Source organism: Chaetura pelagica, unplaced genomic scaffold (genome assembly GCF_000747805.2).
Source record: "Chaetura pelagica isolate M959 unplaced genomic scaffold, ChaPel_1.0 scaffold344, whole genome shotgun sequence".
NCBI classification, from domain to species: domain Eukaryota; kingdom Metazoa; phylum Chordata; class Aves; order Apodiformes; family Apodidae; genus Chaetura; species Chaetura pelagica.
In genome coordinates, this window is record NW_009953098.1 from 10,061,165 (window position 1) to 10,081,623 (window position 20,459).

Here is a 20,459-nt window from a genome sequence, read left to right on the forward strand (position 1 = left end):
TACACAAACTGATATTTTTGGCCCAAGCACTCTGACGACACCACTCTACAGTTCACTCAAAGCTGAAAGCTCAGGTACCTCTGCCAGGAAGGTTACTACCCTTAAGTTCAAAGTTAATACAGATCTTTGAGAGGATTTAACACTTGAAAAGCTGGTTGGTCTCTAGCCAGGTGCCTGAATGTCCTTAATTAAAACATAACCTCGTCAGCATTGCTAAGAATACATTTCTCCACAACGACATGCTGAGTAGTCTGAACTCAGCCACGATACTTCAGTTTCCCACAGTCATTAACCAGAAGCAAATCTGTGCAAATAACAAAAAAGTTGCAAACATTTTTTGTGTGTGTGTCCTGGTTTGAGACAGGGCAGAACTAATTTTCTTTGCGATTTTTCTTTTCAGTTAAGTCCCTGTCATCACACAGATGATCAACACTGTTGGATATGCCTGTAGAGATTAATACCCTCACAAAATTCATCACTAATTCTGCTGTTTCATACCCCTCCTGCTATCATGCTGTGTTTCTTTCTTCTTGGAGAAACTGGAAACAATGGAAAGCTTGGAAACTGACCAAAAATGGCTGGATCTAACCTAATCTGAAGGCTGCTAGCAGGCACTGCAGCCTCTGTGCCCCTTGGAAACCTGAAGGGCATGAAAATCCTGAAGGAGAGATCACTTGACAACATGTGAAGTTTACTGCTGTGTGTTGATAGCTCTGGGTGTTGTGAAATACAGAAGTTTACAAGGGCTTTGGGGGTTCGTGGGGATCTGCTCCTCAGCAATGACATGCAATATAAAACCTTTTCCGTTCACATTCCGCTTCTCATCAGCCTGTCCCAAAGTTTTGCTTGCTCTGCTCCTGGTTACACACACTAGGGAAAGGGCAGAAAACAAAATAAACAAGTCTTGCCTCTATGTTATTTTAAGCAAGTGCAGAGACCAATTGATTTCAGAGGATCTACTCACATACCAAGTGGGACATATGCTTAAATACTTCCCTGAAATAATGCCAGATACCAGCTCACCCGCACCAAGCCCTCTGCTCTCCTCCCATGCCTTCCCACACTCGGTATCTCCTCCTGAAGTGCTCACAGCATGCCCTGATAGGGTGCTCCTGCAGCACAGGGGCAACAGTGTCTACATGGATTACGCTCAGAAACATTATAAGATCTTGCTCCGAGTGTGCACACAACATGAAGTGTGCCTGAGACTGATCTCATACCTACAGCCTGTCTGCATTTTCATGCTAGAAACAGAGATCTGGGTCTCTTCTTGTGTTTGCCAAACATGGTGTTTCCTCCCTTAGCATCTTTTTCTCTGAAAGCAAACATCTGAATTTTAATCTGGCACAAACATACATACTAAAATCATTTCATGTACATCAGCTCAAGAAACACAAGTTAACTCTTACTTGGCTGGAGCAGCACGAGCACACATAACATGCTGGATTGGACCCTGCCCTCACTCTGCAGGAATTCAGGAGTAATAGCACTGAAATAATCTGGTCCAGGATTCATAATTATGCTACTGCATTTATACCAGCTACATATAAAGATACACCCTCCAACCTCTCAAAAAAAAAATCTAAAAAAAAAATCAGTAAAGTGTAATCTATGCAGGCCCTCTGAAGTGAAACCTATGAGAAACATATGCCTGCCTGTGTTTGGATTCATTATCTGTTTTCCTTATTTATTCTGAGGAGCTGAGGAGGCACTCAAGATAAATAGCTTGCAATCATCTGATATCTTCATGTGACCTCCTCTCTGCAATTTGCATTGGCTTCGAGTTTCCAGATGAAGACATCGGACAAAATAGTGCTAGGATTAATTTTAGCCTCCTCCTCAAGATGACTCGCTGATACCAGAACAAGGCTGCAATACTTGAAAGAGCAGAATATTTTCCTTGCCAACATAATCTGTTTCAGGCTTAACCGGACTGAAATAAAAGTGTGCAAAAAAACATTTCCAAGCAAAGTAAGTGTTGTGAGCTTTCGGAGCAGGGGAAGAATTAAAATAGTATCATTCCTCCTGGTGTGCAAATGAGGATACACAGCACAGACTTGCAGTGCAGCCTGCACAGTACAAAACTGAGCATGATGGCATCACCTTTCATGGGACATTCACTATAGCTTGTCAAAAGATGGTACAAACACAGCTTTGGTGTGTTGGTAGGGCAAATTTCTCTACTTTTTAACTTCCTAATACCTGCAGTAAAAGACTAACTGTGGGAAGCTTTAGTGCCACAATGAGCAAAGGCATTTTTGCATCCTTCAGACCAAAGCACTGCAATAAGCTGCCCTCAGAGAACTGCACATCAGTCAATTAATTTTAACATATACTCCACAGGAGAGTTAATGCAGCTTCAAGCCTGTATTATCTTGATTTTTCAGAGATGTTTGATGAGAACAGCTCTAGAGAAAGCAATGAAGGCTTTCTATATATCCGTCATGCAGAAAGAGTCCAATTCTGCCCTCCCTTATGCCTTGTTAGAACATGTTCACTTCAAGCTACAGTCCTGCACCTTTCAAAAACAAGCTCATGTTTTAATCACTAACATTTGGTGTCTTTGTCAGCCAAATAACTACCATGTGTGTTGGTCAAGAGATTTTTTATTTCTTTTTCTGCACAATTGTCAGAGTAAAACAAAAACCCACTGTGTTAGCATGGTCATGCTATTCTGGTAGCTTAACGAAAAACTGAGGGAGTAAAAAGCACTGATTGCCAAGGTTTCTGAGACAAGAGATGAGCCAGTGCTGAGGACATTTTTGAGACCATCCAAACTGCACTGAGAAGGGAGTCTGAAAGCCAGTTTCTGAAACTGTCACAGAGCTGAGACTGAGGGGTTTGGTCTGTGCCAAAGTCATTGTCTCAGCTCACAAGGGAGCCAATAGACACTGTGGTAGAAGTAAGGCTGTTCACTCACTGACATGGCAGCCTGACCTTTTCTTTGCTACTAATCAGCTCACCAGGAAAACTGTTGCAAATTTTCCTGTCTGCCACAGTAATAGCAATTAACTTATGTCTAATCAAGACCCCTAAGAACAGCAGTGCTGTCTTCATTTCCACAGGCACATTGCCCTGCAAGTTCTGTGGAGGAAGAAGCTGATTTACTACACTTTGGGTGGATTTCTAAATATTTAAGTGCCCAGTAAGAGATATTAACTCACAGCATGTGTGAAAAAGTCAAGATACATTTACCGTGCATATCACAAGACATATTTACAAGGAAATAAACTCAGGGGTGTGCATGTATTTCTGCCCAGAAAATCCCAGGAAAACATATAACACAACTAAGCAGTGCCTGAAAAAAATAACCCACTCAATCATGTTCTACACAACTACACCATAAATGGATTAAAGTGGAAGCTAATGCAGATCACGGCTATATTTGTTATATGGATTTTCTCTTGCCATGGATAACTGCTTGACTTTACCAGGACAACACTGATGGATTGTGAGTGGACTTTCAGGGAATTATCTTTTGAACTACTATGCTCTAATGAGACTTTACAACAGAGTCTACACTTTCAGCACTTGAAAGAGAATGAAAATGGATGCAACTTAAGTAAAAAAGATATAGGAGCAGAAAAATATCCCAGCTCAACACAAGCAGAACAAAGCACTGTCTTAATATGAACAAAGAGGAAAAAGTAGCTGATGAAATCAGCCTGATGAATTCTGGAAACAAGCATGTCAATGGCCTGGGAAGCCTTGGCATGACAACACCTGGCTTGGAGAGCTGTGGAAACAATATGGAAAATGAAGCAATGAAGGACAGAGAGAAAACAAGCCAGCCTCCTGGGCAGAGATGAACAAGACTGCTGGAGAGCATAAAAGCTACTAGCAGCAAGGAGATGAAAGCACTGTCACAGCCAAAATCAGCAGAAATCACTGACTTGAGCACATGCTATCAGCAAAAGCAGACCAATAGCACTGCCCTAAAAGTGTCATGTTTGGGCTGACAAGGACCCTGAGGAGGGAGGGTGCTTTCTTGGGGGTAGCCTTGCTCACAAGCTCGTGTCAGCTGGTGCTGTCCTCAAGCAGCCCCAAAGGTGCTGCGATGGTATCTCACACCCCTGCTGGTGCCAAAGCTGTGACATTCAATGTCGTCTCTGCTTCGTCAGCCCAGGGGCACCTCGGTTGGGTGCCCAGCCCTGGGAGGGGGCGAGGGGCAGCCACTCAGGGGCTTACTCAGGCACAGCTGCATTCACAGTGAGTCTCACCAGCAGCTTCTCCGCCTGGGAAGCTGTGTACTGTAAGGGAAGGCTGTGACATTTTAGGCTAGACCAAATAAAAGGCCTTGACTGTAATCCTAGACTTTTACAGTCAACAGCTCTTGTCTTCAGAAACATGAGGATTTCATCCATGACATTCATACAGCCCTGGCATCCCCAGCCCACCTCCCAGGAACAGACACCTCTGCATCAGGAAAAGCACTGGTGGTTCTTTAGAAGAAATATCCAGAAGTCCAAACACTCCTGACCAAAAGGAGCATATACCTGTTTACAATCTGCCTTTTTCTCTTTTTTAAAACTACTTAAAACCTGGAGTTCTTTAGAAAGTATTTTAAGAATTAAAAACATAAATCCAGAAAGCAGTGAGATGATCTCAGGAAAGCTTCAATGAAATCCAGTGTGTGTTGGTTTGTCCTTCTTGTGAAGTTAAGGATGTGCTTTATTTATGGTCTGAGAAAAAAAATAAAGTGACCTTTGAGCAACTATAATCTATTCCAATACAAGTTCTTGTGAACTGGTAAAAAGAAACAAGGTGAAATGCTGGAATATCTTAATTTTTAAAACATGGCAAATTAAATCAAATGCAAATGACAAGTTGTTGAGGAGAGGGAACAGTGGTCTGATTGCTACAGGAATGCACTTCTGCACATGCTGCAGTAAATTAAAAATATTACACAGACATGTGCTTTGCTTTGTCTGTCTCAAAAAGAAAAAGAATCCCATGATTTATGATAAGCTATTAATTTTATTTGCTATATATGAAGAAATGAATACTGGCATATAGATAGCAACGGAATCCTTTGTTTCAGTGCATTAAAGAATACAAACTAACATAGCTAACAAAAACTAAGCTAATACTCCTTATTTTTACACCTTGTATTTGGAATAAATTATGAAGGTTAAAAGAATTTATTAAGTAAAATGAGGAAAATTATGCTGTAGGTCTCCCACAAAAGAAAAACTGTCAAGCTATTATTTCTCTAAGCAATTAATCACATCAGGAGAACGCCACAGGAGCTTTTAAGAGTTTTCAGCACTACAGACTGAATACCAAATTCAATTAACTCTCTTGAGTTTCTGGTAGTAGGGTAGAAGGTATGATTCTGCACAGCACACTGTATTATTACACCCATCATTATGTCTTTTTTTAAAAAATGAACAAACAAGTACACTATCAGCTTTCATTACATTTACTTCCTACTATTCCTTTCAAAGTATTTAATCTCTCTTGAAGTTAGTTCTGCATGGAAGAACTTAAATTTTAAGAAACTGGCAAACCTATAAATTGTATCTTGCTTTACATACCCTTCTCATCAGAAGTTAAAAGTCTATTACTTAATTTCCAATTATTAGTGAAATCCAAAGTGAGCACAGAATAAGTGTGAAAACTAAACTGAGTAAAATCTAACCTAAGAGCTGCTGCCCAATTTGTCTGAATTTTGTAAATTTTGTGTAAAAAAATATAATTTACACTGCCTTTTAAAACAATTTTTTTTCAAAATGAAAACATTCAACAAAACTGAAGCATTCTGCTGACTTTTCTTATTATTATGCTCATCAGTTCCCCAATTCTGAAAAAATTCTATTGCCATAATCAAAAAACTAAGTCATGCAAAACAGATAATTCACCTACGCAATTTTTTTCTAATGTTTAGTTGTCCTGTCTTTTAAAATATTTTGCAGGAAGGCATGTGCAGAATTCCACCATAAACAAATACTAGAGAGGAAAAAAAACAAATAAAAATTGTAGTATTGACAGAATATATATATACAGATGTCTCACAAACACATCTGGACTGCTTCAGTTACAATATAAAAACTTACTGACAACAGCCAATTCACTTCAGCATTTACTTACTGGATGTTTGAAAACATCTTGTCAAGAGCAATAGACAGACCAAAAATATATCAAACAAATTCAATTAATAGCTTCAAATGTATAACATTTTTTTCCCCACAAGCAGTTTATTTTCTCAGTGAATAAATAAAACTGACTTTTATCAAGCATTCAATTCCTTGTTCAGTTTTTATCTCATGTCTGAATAAAGGCACACAAAGAAGGGAGAGGAGTTTCATTATAAAACCAACATGTTACTGGTGTCAACCCAGAAACATCTTTTCAAAGCCTCAAAGAATTTTAAACATTACTTATCAGACCTACAAACAAATGATTATCGATTTTAATTGGACCACTCACAGCATCTCTCTGAAACCATTATTTCAGCTAGGTTTCCCTGCTCCCATATGAGTGAAAATAGGGTATGTTTATTATTGGGTAACTACATTAAGCCTAAAAAAATACCACCTGTGATCAAGCATTCTCTAATTAACGTGTTTACAGATAAGGTATCACCAAAATTAACTGCACTCTAATCTCAATAAATGTGAATTTTGCTCTTTTTAATAACTAATCTATTGAACACGTTTTTCTGTCCCAAGCAAACTACCTGTCACAAGCATGCTAAAAATTCAGTATTATTACTGTATTGTAACACCACACACAGCAGGATGGAGCACAAATACTGTGGAGTCAGTGGCTGAACTTTGCCAGTTCACTTGACCTTGTGTATAACAAGAAACCTCACACAATGACAACCCAGTCTCTAAATACAAGTTCAGAGAGCATCAAAATGTGACACAGCTGCTTCCCAGTCTCCCCTAGACAGCCAAAAGACCACCAATATACCTACAAGCAAGCAGCAATGAAATCACTTTGGCTATTGCAGAAATACAGTCAAGGCACTGATGGGGACATGGCCTGGACCTGGGAGGTTCCCTTCTCCTCAGATGTCTTCCTTGTTCATATATGCTTGGCATCTACAGGAGTCTTGGCTGCACTACCAATGTTTCAAGATGTGCTTCAAAGCATACTCTCCCACTTGTTTAGTTTGCATAGGCAGCACCCTTGTTTACTGACCAACGAACCTCCAAGGCATAGCCTGCCCACCAGAGGACCAAGCTGTAACATCTCCTTCTCTAGCAGACATCTCTCATGCATTTCATGCAAGCTGTCAGGCTTGAACCATACCTGCTCTTCTACTTCTCCTATCACCCTTGGACAAAGAGCTTCTTAAGTCTGGCAGTTTCTGAACTGTCTCTGCTGCTCATTCCAAGCACAAGCTTCAGAACCACCCTGGCAGGCTCTACAATCTCCATTCTGCACTCATTGAAGATAACTTTTTTAAATCACAGCACAAACAGGACTTATGGGAGCCCTATCTACAAACGAAAGGGCTGAATCCAGAGGGGTCTCCAAGATACACTCATTGTAAAAACCAAATCATTATACCACCAGATTAGTAGATAAATAGACCCATGTCCAAAAATCTACCAGTCACAGCCACAAAGGAAAAAGCTTTCCTTGCTCTTCCCCCAGCTTCCTCAGCCAAAGCTGATGTAAGAAGATGACCCAGCCCTCTCCTTGTGATGTTCCTGTGTAACATTACCGCAGTCTCTAGACTTCCTAAAAGAAATACACTTATTCGTTTAGTTGTCAATGCCAAATAACTTATTTCAAGTGCATTTCCCACAGCAATCCATACATTCTCTGGCTTTCTATTTTTAAGTGTGTGATAGCTCACAGCTCTATAAGGCTGCAGTATACATTATCCTGCAAAATTACCATGTCAACAAATAACTTTTCTTTACTTGTAAACAGTGCCTCTTTGTGAGCTGGCAGATGTCTGCCAAATTATGTTTTTACTCATCAAGATGTTCATTGGGAAAAATATCAGTAAGATACAACCCTTTTGTGCAGCAAGCGGCAACAAAAGACTTGATGGAAAATGAATACCCCAAAATACTCATATCTCCACAATAAAAGACAGTTTTGAGAGGTTGTTTGCAAGCAAGAGATCTCAGTCCCTTGAGGAGAGAAGTTGTCTGATGAATTCTTTACAAAGGGGACACATAAATCAAAACCAATCAATAAGCAGGTGTCAAATTCTCAGAAAATTAGTCCTGAAGTACCTGTATGCAGTGTCTGGGTACATGCTATTATACTTCCACCTATACTGAGGCTACAAAGCATTTGAATTCATACCTTTGTAGGTAAGTAGAGGTTAAACAGTGCCAAAATGCCAGGTTGTTCATCCCAGCTACATGACATGCACAGATCAGCTTCTGCTCATCAACTGATCTCAGATGGAACATGACACTCAGTTTTCTTTTCAGACAGACAAGGTGCAGACCCTCTGCCTCCCTGTCCTTTCCTGCCACATGCCTCAAACATCCCAAAGCATCCCTGCAGCTTGGCCTCCCTAGCCAAGCTGGGGCATTTTGAGGGGTTGACCCAAAAAGAGCTCATTTGTGGATACTCCACAGCCACCCCACCACTCACCATGGCATCTCATTCCCCTAACATGGATGCAGCTCTGCTTTGAAGCAACATGAAAAAGAGAGAGCACTCAACTGCTTCCCCCATATAAAATTCATCAGACAATAACTTACTGGTTATTGAAGAGCCAATGTTTAAAGTGGTGGCCAGTGTGTTGGCTTTAATTTTGGGTTTTAATAGCTGTGCTTCACAAAATGCACAAACATATTTTAAAAAGAGAATATGTAGGTGCACATAATAACCAACTCTCAGCACCTGAGGAAAGAATCAAACCTGCAAACTTCCCAAGTAAAGGAAGTCATACCACCTCTCCTGAAATGGAAACATGACATTCTTGACAGCAGTGCAACACTCTAGTGATGGTCCTCTGACCCCACTGAGATGTACATGTGCATAACATGCTCATGATTTCAGATACTTTTTCTTCCAAAGGATTGCAGGGCCCTGCAAAGTAAACCAGAAAGCTTTTCTTTCCCACAAACACTTGATCATGCAGCGTCCCTTGAAGGGAGGCCATTCAGAAAAGATGGTTTATCCGATTTGCAAGGAACTTCTGCTGGTACAGACAAGAGTTTAAAACCAAGAAAAATAAAAAAAAAGAACCTTAAAAAATATGAAGTATCACAAACAGGTGTGAATTATACCCACAGAAACAAAGGTGGACATATGATGTGGCAGACCAGACCACATCTACATTTTGGTCTCAACACCACAAAACAAGAGGACAGGAGGTGGATGTTCAATGTAAATAGCAGGAAAAGGGGCAACGAGGCCATGTGGATGAAGGAAAAGCTATAGTTACTACTGCTGGTGCCAAAAGGAGCACAAATAACTAAAACTGCATGACCTCTTTATTTTTAAGCACATGCATTGCAAAGCAAGATTAATTGATGACACTAAGCTGGGAGGAGTGGCTGACACACCAGAAGGCTGTGCTGCCATTCAGAGAGACTTAGGCTGGAGAGTTGGGCGGGGAGAAACATGATGAAATTCAACAAGGGCAAGTGCAGAGTTCTGCATTTGGGGAAGAGAAACACCATGCACCAGTACAGGTTGGGGGCTGACCTGCTGGAGAGTAGTGTAGGTGAAAGAGACACACCGGTCCTGGTAGACAGGAGGATGACCATGAGCCAGCAATGTGCCCTTGTGGCCAAGAAGGCCAATGGCATCCTGGGGTGCATTAGAAAGGGTGTAGTTAGTAGGTCAAGAGAGGTTCTCCTCCCCCTCTATTCTGCATTGGTGAGGCCGCATCTGGAGTATTGTGTCCAGTTCTGGGCCCCTCAGTTCAAGAAGGACAGGGAACTGCTTGAAAGAGTCCAGCACAGAGCTACAAAGATGATTAAGGGAGTGGAACATCTCCCTTATGAGGAAAGGCTGAGGGAGCTGGGTCTCTTTAGCTTGGAGAAAAGGAGACTGAGGGGTGACCTCATCAATGTTTACAAATATGTAAGGGGTGAGTGTCAGGGGGACGGAGTTAGGCTTTTCTCGGTGATGACCAGTGATAGGACAAGGGGTAATGGGTGCAAATTGGAGCATAGGAGGTTCAAGGTGAATATCTGAAAAAATTTTTTTACTGTAAGAGTGACAGAGCCCTGGAACAGGCTGCCCAGGGAGGTTGTGGAGTCTCCCTCGCTGGAGACATTCAAAACCCACCTGGATGAGTTCCTGTGTGATGTACTCTAGGTGACCCTGCTCTGGCAGGGGGGGTGGACTAGATAATCTCTCGAGGTCCCTTCCAACCCCTAAGATTCTATGATTCTATGAAAGGATCCATTTTCATCATATGCAGGATCTGCTTACTGCTGCATTATCCCAGCTATGCCCAGCACATGCATTCAGCATATGGAAAACAGAGTAAGTGCACATGAAAACTAACCAGAGAAGACTGCAAATGGTAACTATGAACCAAGCAGAACCATGTATTTGGCAGCACAACTGAAAGGCCAGATCAGACAGGTGGCCATAGAGACCAGCTTAGAAAAGAAACCAGTCTTAGACTTAAAAATAAATACGTCTCTTCGTGGATCTTCAATTCCTTTATGGACTCGACAGCAGCCGTGCAAATGTTGCATAAACAGAATAGAGAGAGAGGAATTCCAAAACAAGAAAGGCCCTGTTCCTTGCAGAAACACTCATAAAACTAGAAATCCTTAAATGGAAGCTGAAAAAGTTTGTTCATGTCACAGGAATCTAGATCTTGCAACAAACAGTAAAATTTAATATCCTTCTAATCATATCCTTCTCTGAAACCTGGGTACAGCAACAAACAGCACCATCCAATATCCTTCTATTGAAACACCGAAAGAAATCCTCAGGTACCAAACAGGACAAAGCAGCTTCCTGCACTGAACAATAGCTACCCTCAATTTGCATTTAAAATTCTCTAATATAAATATGATCTGAGTGTAACTCCCAAAGCAATCAAACCTCTTGTATTTTGGTATTATTTTCCAAGTGAACAGGCAAAAAGCACACACGCAGAGGAGAGGGATGCCACATTCAACCAAAAATTATTGAGCTGACTTGAAAACAAGGGCAATTATGAGGTCACATCAATGGGAATAAAGTGCCTGATTCAATCATGCAGCTATCCAACAATGCCTTGGAAGGGAAAAAATACATTAGGTATTCAAAGGTAAATAGTAAATCATTTTACCTTTACCAGAAATGGAGACAGTCTACATAAAACTTCGTACTTTATAAAGTTTATTTTATTTAGCCATATTAAATCCAAGTCAGTCTGTCTTCAGTTTCCACACACCACTTTGAGTAGATATATAATAATTCCTCACAGAAAGGAGACAGTGGTCCTCCCTGGACAATTACAAGCAGGTGTTTTGTTTTAGATGGGCCTTTCTACAGCAAGACTTCTTCACAAGTTGTTTTTTTTTGTTGTTCTTGTGGGGTGATTTTTTGTTGTTGTTGCTTTGGTTTTTCTTTTTTAAATTGTGAAGTATGAGACCTAGACCTTCTTAGCAAGGATTATAGGCATCACAGGGCCTTGAGTGTATAACATATACATGCTATAATGATGGCTTGAAACACAATGACAGATGAAACCTGCAAAACAGCAAATCTTTCAGTCAGTGATTTTGTCTCCCTGCTTAAGCTATAATCCTGCTAATTAAGGCTTGGGTAGCATTTCACTAACATTTTGTGTGTGTACAAGTATGATAGCTGCACACTCCTCAGAGCACATAGGACCTGATGAAAAAATCCACTGGCCAAGGTGTGTTCATCTCATGTAGCAACCCAAAGGAGGCAGAATCCAATCAGCAAAGAGAGCATCAGAACTGTTTCCAGAGGGAAATCTTCCACTGACTTACACTGACAAACAAAAGTAGGCATATTCAGGAATTACTAAGTTTTGTTCTGCTTCTACTATACAGCTTTTCAGCCGATGGGCTTTGTGCAAAGGATCAAAGCACGAGCAGGCACCAAGAACCAATTACAACTTCAAATTAGCTAGTGAACAGCCCTGCAGAAGAGCACAAAGAGGAAACATAACCTTGCTGGGCCCAGTATACAGGGCAATTCTCCAGCAGCTCCTGCCTGTGTGCAGTGCAGTCAGGCTGCCCACCTCCATCCCACATCAGCCCGAGTGGCAGAAAGAGGGGACATGGTGGCTTCCCAGTGAGCCAGGACCTTCCTTGCTCCCCCAGCCTGCTGCTCTGCAGCCTGTCATGGCAGCAAAGGCCCCCAGCCAGTGACAGCACAGCCTGTGAGATTCTAAATCTTTGGTGCTGCTTGAGGAACTCATGTCAATGCTCCCTTCTAATGCTCTTCTCTTGCTCCAAGTTAAACTCTCTAACAGGAAGCACAGTATTTTCACAAATTCATCTTTAGTGGTCATTGTTTTCTTGTTCATCACAATTATTTCTTCACCACAGAGGTGAAGAGACCTTGCAGGCATTTAATTGCTGAAATCACATCCACTTGATTTGAATGAGTCTCGTGTCATCTTCTGCACAAATGCTGGACTGGACTTTTCTACACCAGTAGAGTCTGCCCTAATCTCCTGCACAGCTCCTTGACATGTAAAAATAACGACGACACAGAGGAGAAGTGACAGAACCTGGTTCTGGTTTATAACTATAAAAGCTTGGGCCCAAAATTCATTGAAAGAACCCCAAAGTCCTGCTTTCAAATAAGGTTTTTTGACACTGCTAGCAAAGAGTTGCACAAAGCAAACACTTTTGTTAAAAACCACGTGTGCATTCAGTTACATTTTTTAGTCACAACCTCTCATTCTTTTTGAAAAGAAGATCTCTCCAAGTTGCCAACAGCCATTTCAAATACCTTCCTTTGCTGAATAAGCCTCCCAGTTTCTATATTCAGAGCACAACTGATGCAGAATTCTCTTAACACCCACTAAACTTGAATAATTTATACTCTTACAGTCTTGTATGGCAAGATACAAAGTGACTTAATCATGAGGTATTCATAGCATTCTCCTCCACAGAAGTATGCAACTCAGTGAAAAATACCATTCCAATAGAAGTCCTCAGGCAGTATTTTCACATAGCAGTCTGACTTGAGTTTCATTAAAAATTCAGAGACATAGACAAACCAAATACTTTTGGTTTTGTATGACTGCTTGCCTGGGCAGTTGCAGAATTCATTATTAAGCACACTCCGTTTTCAAATTAAGCTGCGAAAACAGGATAGGTCGCTTTAATATTAATATTTTGTCTGCATGGTGCCTATAGCATCTCATGAAACTTCTTAAGCACAATTCAAATTTATAATAGTCTTTCACTGCTTCAGTGTTCACAGTGAACAAACCTACGTCGTGGCTAAACTTCACTGCACAGACGTTGCTTTCTGAAAAGGAAAACATGGCATGATTGCAGGACTCACGTTTCCTCGCTTCATTTTTGTCTTTCTTATATTCTTCACAAACACATAAACCACACAAGCAATTTGACCGTTATGTCCTGAGATATAAGAATGCTGAGAATGCAGCAATTTTATAAGAAAGCCACAGCAGTAACCCTATCTTTGGGCATCCTGTTCAGTTCTGGTTTTTGATAGAGATTTACCAAGAGATGAGTAGGTGGTACTAGTCAAACATTACTGATTTTCTGTGGAGACTGGATGTCAAGTTGTCTTTGAGAAAAACTCCCTACAGAGATGTTTTGCTCCTTTAAACGTTTTACAGGTTTATGAAAATCAAAGGAGATTAAAAACATATATGTGATTGCTCATTACATAAGCAGTTCTTGAAAGCATGCTGAGTTTAATGATATCTCAGTGGAATAAAATGAAACAAATCACTAATCATAGTTACAAAAAGATTCCTATGTCAAAATGTTTTCTCATTAGTGTTTTGAGGCTTTTCCAGTTAAAAGTGGCTTTATTTACCTTATAAACGCACACATTTTATCAACTCATTTTTAAAAAAGACATTGATAGCAAAGTGCCCCAAAACAAGTAACAAACAAATAAAACAACTAATCAACACATCACAAGCCTGACTTACTGTCAAACAAACACATCTGAGATAGTGCAGTTCAGTGGATATGACACTGGAGTGAGAGCCAGAAGACAAGGCATAAAAACTTGCATCCTGTGTCAGGGCAGAGTTTGACTCTAGTCTATTTTGCAGCAGCAGCAAGTGCCAGGGGAGCAATAGGAGCACTTAGGGTTTGAGAACCAACATCCTCCCAGGGCCCAGCAACCAGCAGTTCCTCACCTCCTCAGCAGCTCTTATCTTTGCATCTAATAGCATTTAACACTGGGCCTCCTTTCTTCTCCCTCCCTACCCCTCCTCTCCTTTCTTCTGTCCCATCTATTTAAGCCTACTTTTTCAAGGCATACAATACCTAGTTCAATGCAGCCTTGATTTCAGCTAAGGCCTCTAAAAGCTATGATCTGTGGTAAGGCATACTGGATTAATGCACTAAGCTAGTAATTTCCTGGCAACTGGCAAGTACCTGGGGTTTGCCATCAAAATCATCAGGCTGACCTAAAGAGGGAATTTAAGCTCTCTTTTTTATTAACTGCATGCAAGGCTATTTATATTTGAATTCTCAGTTAATATCACCATTTTGTGGTTTCCTAAAGAATGTTTTAGCATTTCCCTTTTGCTGTGACATCTGGCAGCACATCTTCAATATTCCCTTAGAGCAGATAGGGCTGTTGGTATTCAATTCAGTATTTGGATTACAATCATGTTGATTAGGTCTTCAGTCTATGATCAGCTACCCTGAAACTATTCTCACAAAAGAAGAGGAACGGAATTTGGCTTCAAACACATAAGTACTTGCTGCGTAGAAATTTTAAGGATCAACACCTAAACGAGTAAAGTCATTCACTTGACAATATCCCATGGAAAGCGATGTCATCTAGGCTTTTATAAATGGAAAAGCTTTCAAAAAATCAGCACTAATTGGCTGAACTCAGCTATACTACCCACCATTATTGAATAAAGTAAATCTCACTGTCTTATTTTTAGCTTCTGCTGCACTCCAGAATAGTGTCTTAGACAAAAAACTATGTTCATCATCCAAAAGACCCTTCCCCTTCCATGTAGTTAAACCCACTAGCAACTAGATGTTACCCTACACTAAGTCAATACCATACCACACAAGTAACATCCCAAATTCAACACCAGAAGGCTAACAGAATCCTACTCTTCAAAAGTTACTAAAAAGAAGGGTGCACTGTGGCACCTCCAGGCTTGGAGATAAAGAGGCTACAAGAGGAATAGATCAGCTCAACTTTTATAGAAGCTGAAAAGAGTACAAAGCTAATGCTGGAAACCCCCTGGGATTATTAACCACCTGTCCACAAGCAACATGACTTCTGTGGGATCCAGTTGCAGGCATGCCAACAACGGATTTACTAATTAAGTAGCAATGTATGCACAATAGTTATAGCTATTGCATCATCAGACATTCTCCCCTAATTATTTCTAGCCATGATTTTTACACTTAGAATGCAACAAAAATGGCAAAGGACTTTCTTAAAATTCTTGGCAATCTCCCCCCGCAGTGAATTTTCATAGTTCAGTGGAGAATGACAGTCAGTGCAGACACAAGCTAGGCTGAACGTTGTTACACAAATGAGGCCTTGAAGGCCCTGAGCCAAAAATTATTTATTCCATTTTACTGGGACGTGTGTTTATGCAAGAGTATGAATTTCACATATGTACATCCTCGCTGACTAGACTAGCAATGAGCTGCCATATGATACCCATTGTGACAAGATTACACTTACATTTAAACTGAAGCTTCTAATTGCCTTCCATGCATCCCCTTCTAGGAACAGAGACAGTCTAGACTTTCTAGATTTCCTTGTATGTGCGTTTCTGTAATGGTGGAAAACACAGTTCAAACTTTCAAACCATCCAAAGATGAGCTACACAAAAAAGAAACACATTCCGCTAAGGCAATATTCTTGAAGCCTTGAGAACCCAAAGCTACAAAAGGCAAATTCACAAGATGGGATACACTGATCCCTATTACGACTAAAATGGTTATGACTTCTGAGTCTCTGATAATGCTTCACCAGCTTCAGCCTTCCTGAACTATGAGAGACAGAAAATGAACACGTTAAGCAAATCCATGTCAGCTGCTGTGGGCTGCCTTAGTGCTTGGTTATGAGTAGATCTTCCTTGCTGATGATTCCTCCAAATGCTACTGGCTCAGGCACATCTTGAAATGCAGCTGACCTCTCTCTCTATGAGGCTTTCCAATTCCTTTCAGACAAGGGATCAGAAAAAGTAAGGGGGAAAGTAACAGGAAAGAAAAACAAAGTCAGAATGAGATCCAAACACTACCAAAATCAATAGGAGCCTCTCTATTAACTTCAGTGGGTTTTTGATGTAGCAGAGAGAAGACAGATAGACTGAATGGCAAGCAACTTGATTTGTTAGATGCTCTGATACCACGGTGAATGATGCCTTAGGCAGAGACTAGAGATTACTGATCTCCACTCATTATGGTTTTCATATATTATGCATCACACACACAGAGAACTTCACTAAGTAGTACTGAAAAGAGAGAACACCAGAATAAAGGCATTCTGTATTACCTCGTAAGCACATAAAAAAAATAATAAGGCAAAAATACCACCCTTCACTTCCACTTTTGCCTCCAATATTAGACTTTGCCATTGTTTTTTAAATAGCAATAAGCTGGTAAAAATATACAACAACTGAGATTTGTGCTTTGAAAACATTCACTAGCAGCAATTACTTCTTGTCAAACTGCAAAATCGTCATGAAATTGACTCTAATTTTGAACGCACACAGAAGGAAAATAAATCTGACCGTTTTTCAATTTCTAATTCACTTATCTTAGCAAGCACATACTCCCATTGGGTATTTAAAAGGACTTTTTAAGATGTTAAGTAAAAACAAGACTAAAATAAAATAAAAATTCCTACAATTCTGAAAAGGAAATTTTCAAGCACAGCACAGTAATCATAGAAGAGAAAAAAATAAGCCAGTCATTCTGATCTTGGTCAAGCAATTTAGCCAGAAGTGGCTGTACATCATTATTATTGCCAATTGTACTTCATCCCTATGGTTCATTGTTCTTATTTGTTGTTATTAATGTCACTGTACTCATGCTAACTCACTGCTAAATTTCTCTTGCTCGGAATAAAAAGAAATGTCAAAAGTTCAAAAGCTGACAAACTTTGGCTTCAACTAAAAGGCATGCTCCTGTGGCTAGGATTTTGCCACCATTTCTTGCATGCTTTTCAAGACTGGGCTTATTGTGCTCAAGGCTAGGAATAGGTCCCATGCTGGTGGTATACCAAAAAGGATCAGCACTATTGTTAGATAATGTTGCCAATCAAGCCAGTCAACTACTCCATATTATCATGGCCAACTGCTTTTTTAAGCAGATTTAGTGAGACAGATGGCCTTGCTTCCACTTCTGCTACTCCAAATGTTAATTCTTTTGCCTCCCAACACAAGCCTGGACTGCCCATATCATCTTACAGAGTCTCTTTTCCACCTTAAAGACTAATCAGCAACTTAAGAAAAACAATGCTTGCCCCACAAAAAACTTTGTTCTTCTGAATCATTTATATGTCCCATTCACTGATGTTCATATCATTACAACACCCACAGCAGTGTCATATGTGAAGCGCCTGATTCACTGGCTTTCATTTGCTTGTGAATCACTCCCCTCTTCAGGAGCTACAGCACTACCACACTCCCAACACAAATATTCACTTCACAGCTGTAAGCGATGCTGCAGCTTCTTGCAGTCTCCCCACAACACATGGGGAAACTGTCCCTCCAGCAGCAGCCCCTTTCCCAGCAGCTCAGCACTGGCTGCTGTCAGCTCCACCACACGTCCCCAGCTCCGCAGCCTGTCCCACCAGCTTCTCTCTGCACTTCCCCCCTAAGTCGTTCCACAATCAGCAGATTCCTGAGCTTTCCCCTTGTCCCTGTTATTCCAAGTGTGCCTGCACATACAGATCTAGATAAAACAGTAAGAAGATTGCCCACGTTACACCATGTTTAACTACTACAGTTGTAGAAATGAAGAGTCAGGAAACGTTATGGTTCTAACAGCATCAGCATGTCTTCCTTGCCCAGGAGAGATTTGGCACCATAAATCCAATTGTAACATAAAGAGCTGCACGTTCACCCAGCAGAGCCAGGGCAGAAAAGACTAGATACTCATGTGCTGTTATAATATGAAGTGAGTGCAGGAATGGCAGGCTTTGTACTGCTTGACATGTGTTTATTTGAATTATGCTATCTCAGAGATGCAGCTGAAGTAATTGCCTGCATTTAAATACTTCAATCATTTGGTTTTAGGGTGATTTGGGGGGGTCGGCTAGGGAGGGTGGGTTTGTGGAGTTGGTTTTGTTTGTTTCTATGTTGGAAAGGTGTTTTGTTTTATAAGCATTGGGGGGGGGATTGGGGGGGTAGGGTAGGGGGTGTGATTTTTTGTTCGGTTGGTTTTTTTAAGTCACTTTATGGTGGGTTCCAAGTACACAAAAAAACCTCACAAATTTGGGAAGTCTAGTAAGTGTAAACTACTCTGAAATGCAAAAGTTGCAATGCTGTCCCCCAGGTGTTCCTCCTCAAGATAGAATCAATCCAGTAAATTAACATTGTGGTTTCTTGCCATCTTTAAGTCATGTCAGCACTTCACACTGAGGCACAGCATCTCCTATAAAACAATCTGCACTTTCTTGGTTGTGCTTGTCCTATAATTTCAACAGCCCTTCTGCAAAGCAAATCACACCACTTATTTAGCTCATCAGCACTCCAAGGGCTGCAGGTTGTATGTTCTGCTTTTTTTCCCCCCTTCCCTCTTTTATCTTTATAATTGCAATACTTTGGGCACAAGTAGCTCTTCCTATAGAGGAAATCAATTATGAAATCTAATATTCAGATCAGACTTTATTAGAAGGGACTACTCATCCTATATATGATATTTCCAGATTACATCCTAGCATGGCTCACTGAGTCATCATCTCAACATTTTCACTGAATCAAAAATTAAACAAAGCAAATCAGTCAATTAACGGGGCTACTTCTTGCTCTGTGCACATACAATCCTTTCAAGTCCAATCCTTAACTTAATTTGGAGCAGGGAGTGCTCAGTATCTAGGAAGAAGCAGTCAGCCTGCAGAGTTGGCTCCACAGTTAGAGTACAAGGTGTCCATCTTCCTGTTTGAAACCACTGCTACACAAAGGCAGCCAAAGGTCAAGCCTGGAAGCCATTCATTCCCGGAGAGATTACTGAACAATGCACTGTATAGCAACCACTACAGACAACCAACATTCCACATTCCTCTTTACACAGTCAAGACACTGAAGACATTTTCTCCTCTAAAACTCTTCCAAGGATGGAAGACTCACTGAGGATCTACTCATTTGTCCATCTGTTTGACAAACTGGCTACACTCACAGCCTTAACAGAAGGAAAATGCAAAATGCTTGGATCCTGAAGAAACACAGAATTGAGAAACTTTCTGAAAATATACATAGCAAATAGTTTTCAAAGAAAAGGGAAGATGGGTTAAGTACACAAGGAAATAGTTTGCTCTTGAGAAATACTTCTTAAGACTTCACTGTAATGTCTTTTGTTATTACACAGATGGACCTAACTCCAACAAAGGCAATGATTGATACAGCCTCTCTTCAGTTACAGAGGGTTAGAGATTTGTTGTGGTTTTTAAAGTAAAAAAAAATGGCTTCTAGAAGCTCCTTTTAGCAGAAAAGCTCAAATTCCTAATTCATCATCCAACATCAATGGTTTCAGGGGCCTCTGCCAGTGTGTGTAAAAGAGGGAAATAAACCCTAATACCATAACACAAAGATGCTCTCCCCCCAGTGTGATGGCCACTCTGGGTCAGACCACAAATGAATTCAAGTATCCAGAAACAACCATGGTTATATATTTTTTTTTTCAGTTGAGATAGAGGTGAAACCTAAAAAGTAAAGGCAAAGGAAGTGGGCAAATATTCCTGTTCCTCAGTAGCAAAGGTCAGAGTGTTTCTCCCTCTTATACAAAAGTGTGTCCATTTGCTTTCCAGTTCAAAACATACTCTCCTTTAATTCCCCATTCTCTCCCCACATGCACATGCACCAAGAAAAAAAAATCTGAACTAAAGATGAAACAAGCTGTACTCTCATCCAAGTCAGCACAGGAGCTTTGCAGTGGTCTTAAGTGGGATTAGAGCATTTATCTATATTAACAACTCTTAATAGCACAGTTACAAGACAAATTGCTCTGTGTACAGTAGAAGTGATGACTTTCTTTCGACTGGTCACTTGCCCCCTGACATCTCTTCCCTACAAGGGTCTGCAGAGCCTGTGCACATCCTACCTCTACAATATTTTCCCATTTTTCTACAGTTTCTGGTTTGTCCAACTGAACTCTTTGTGCTGATTCAGGAGCACAATTGCATCA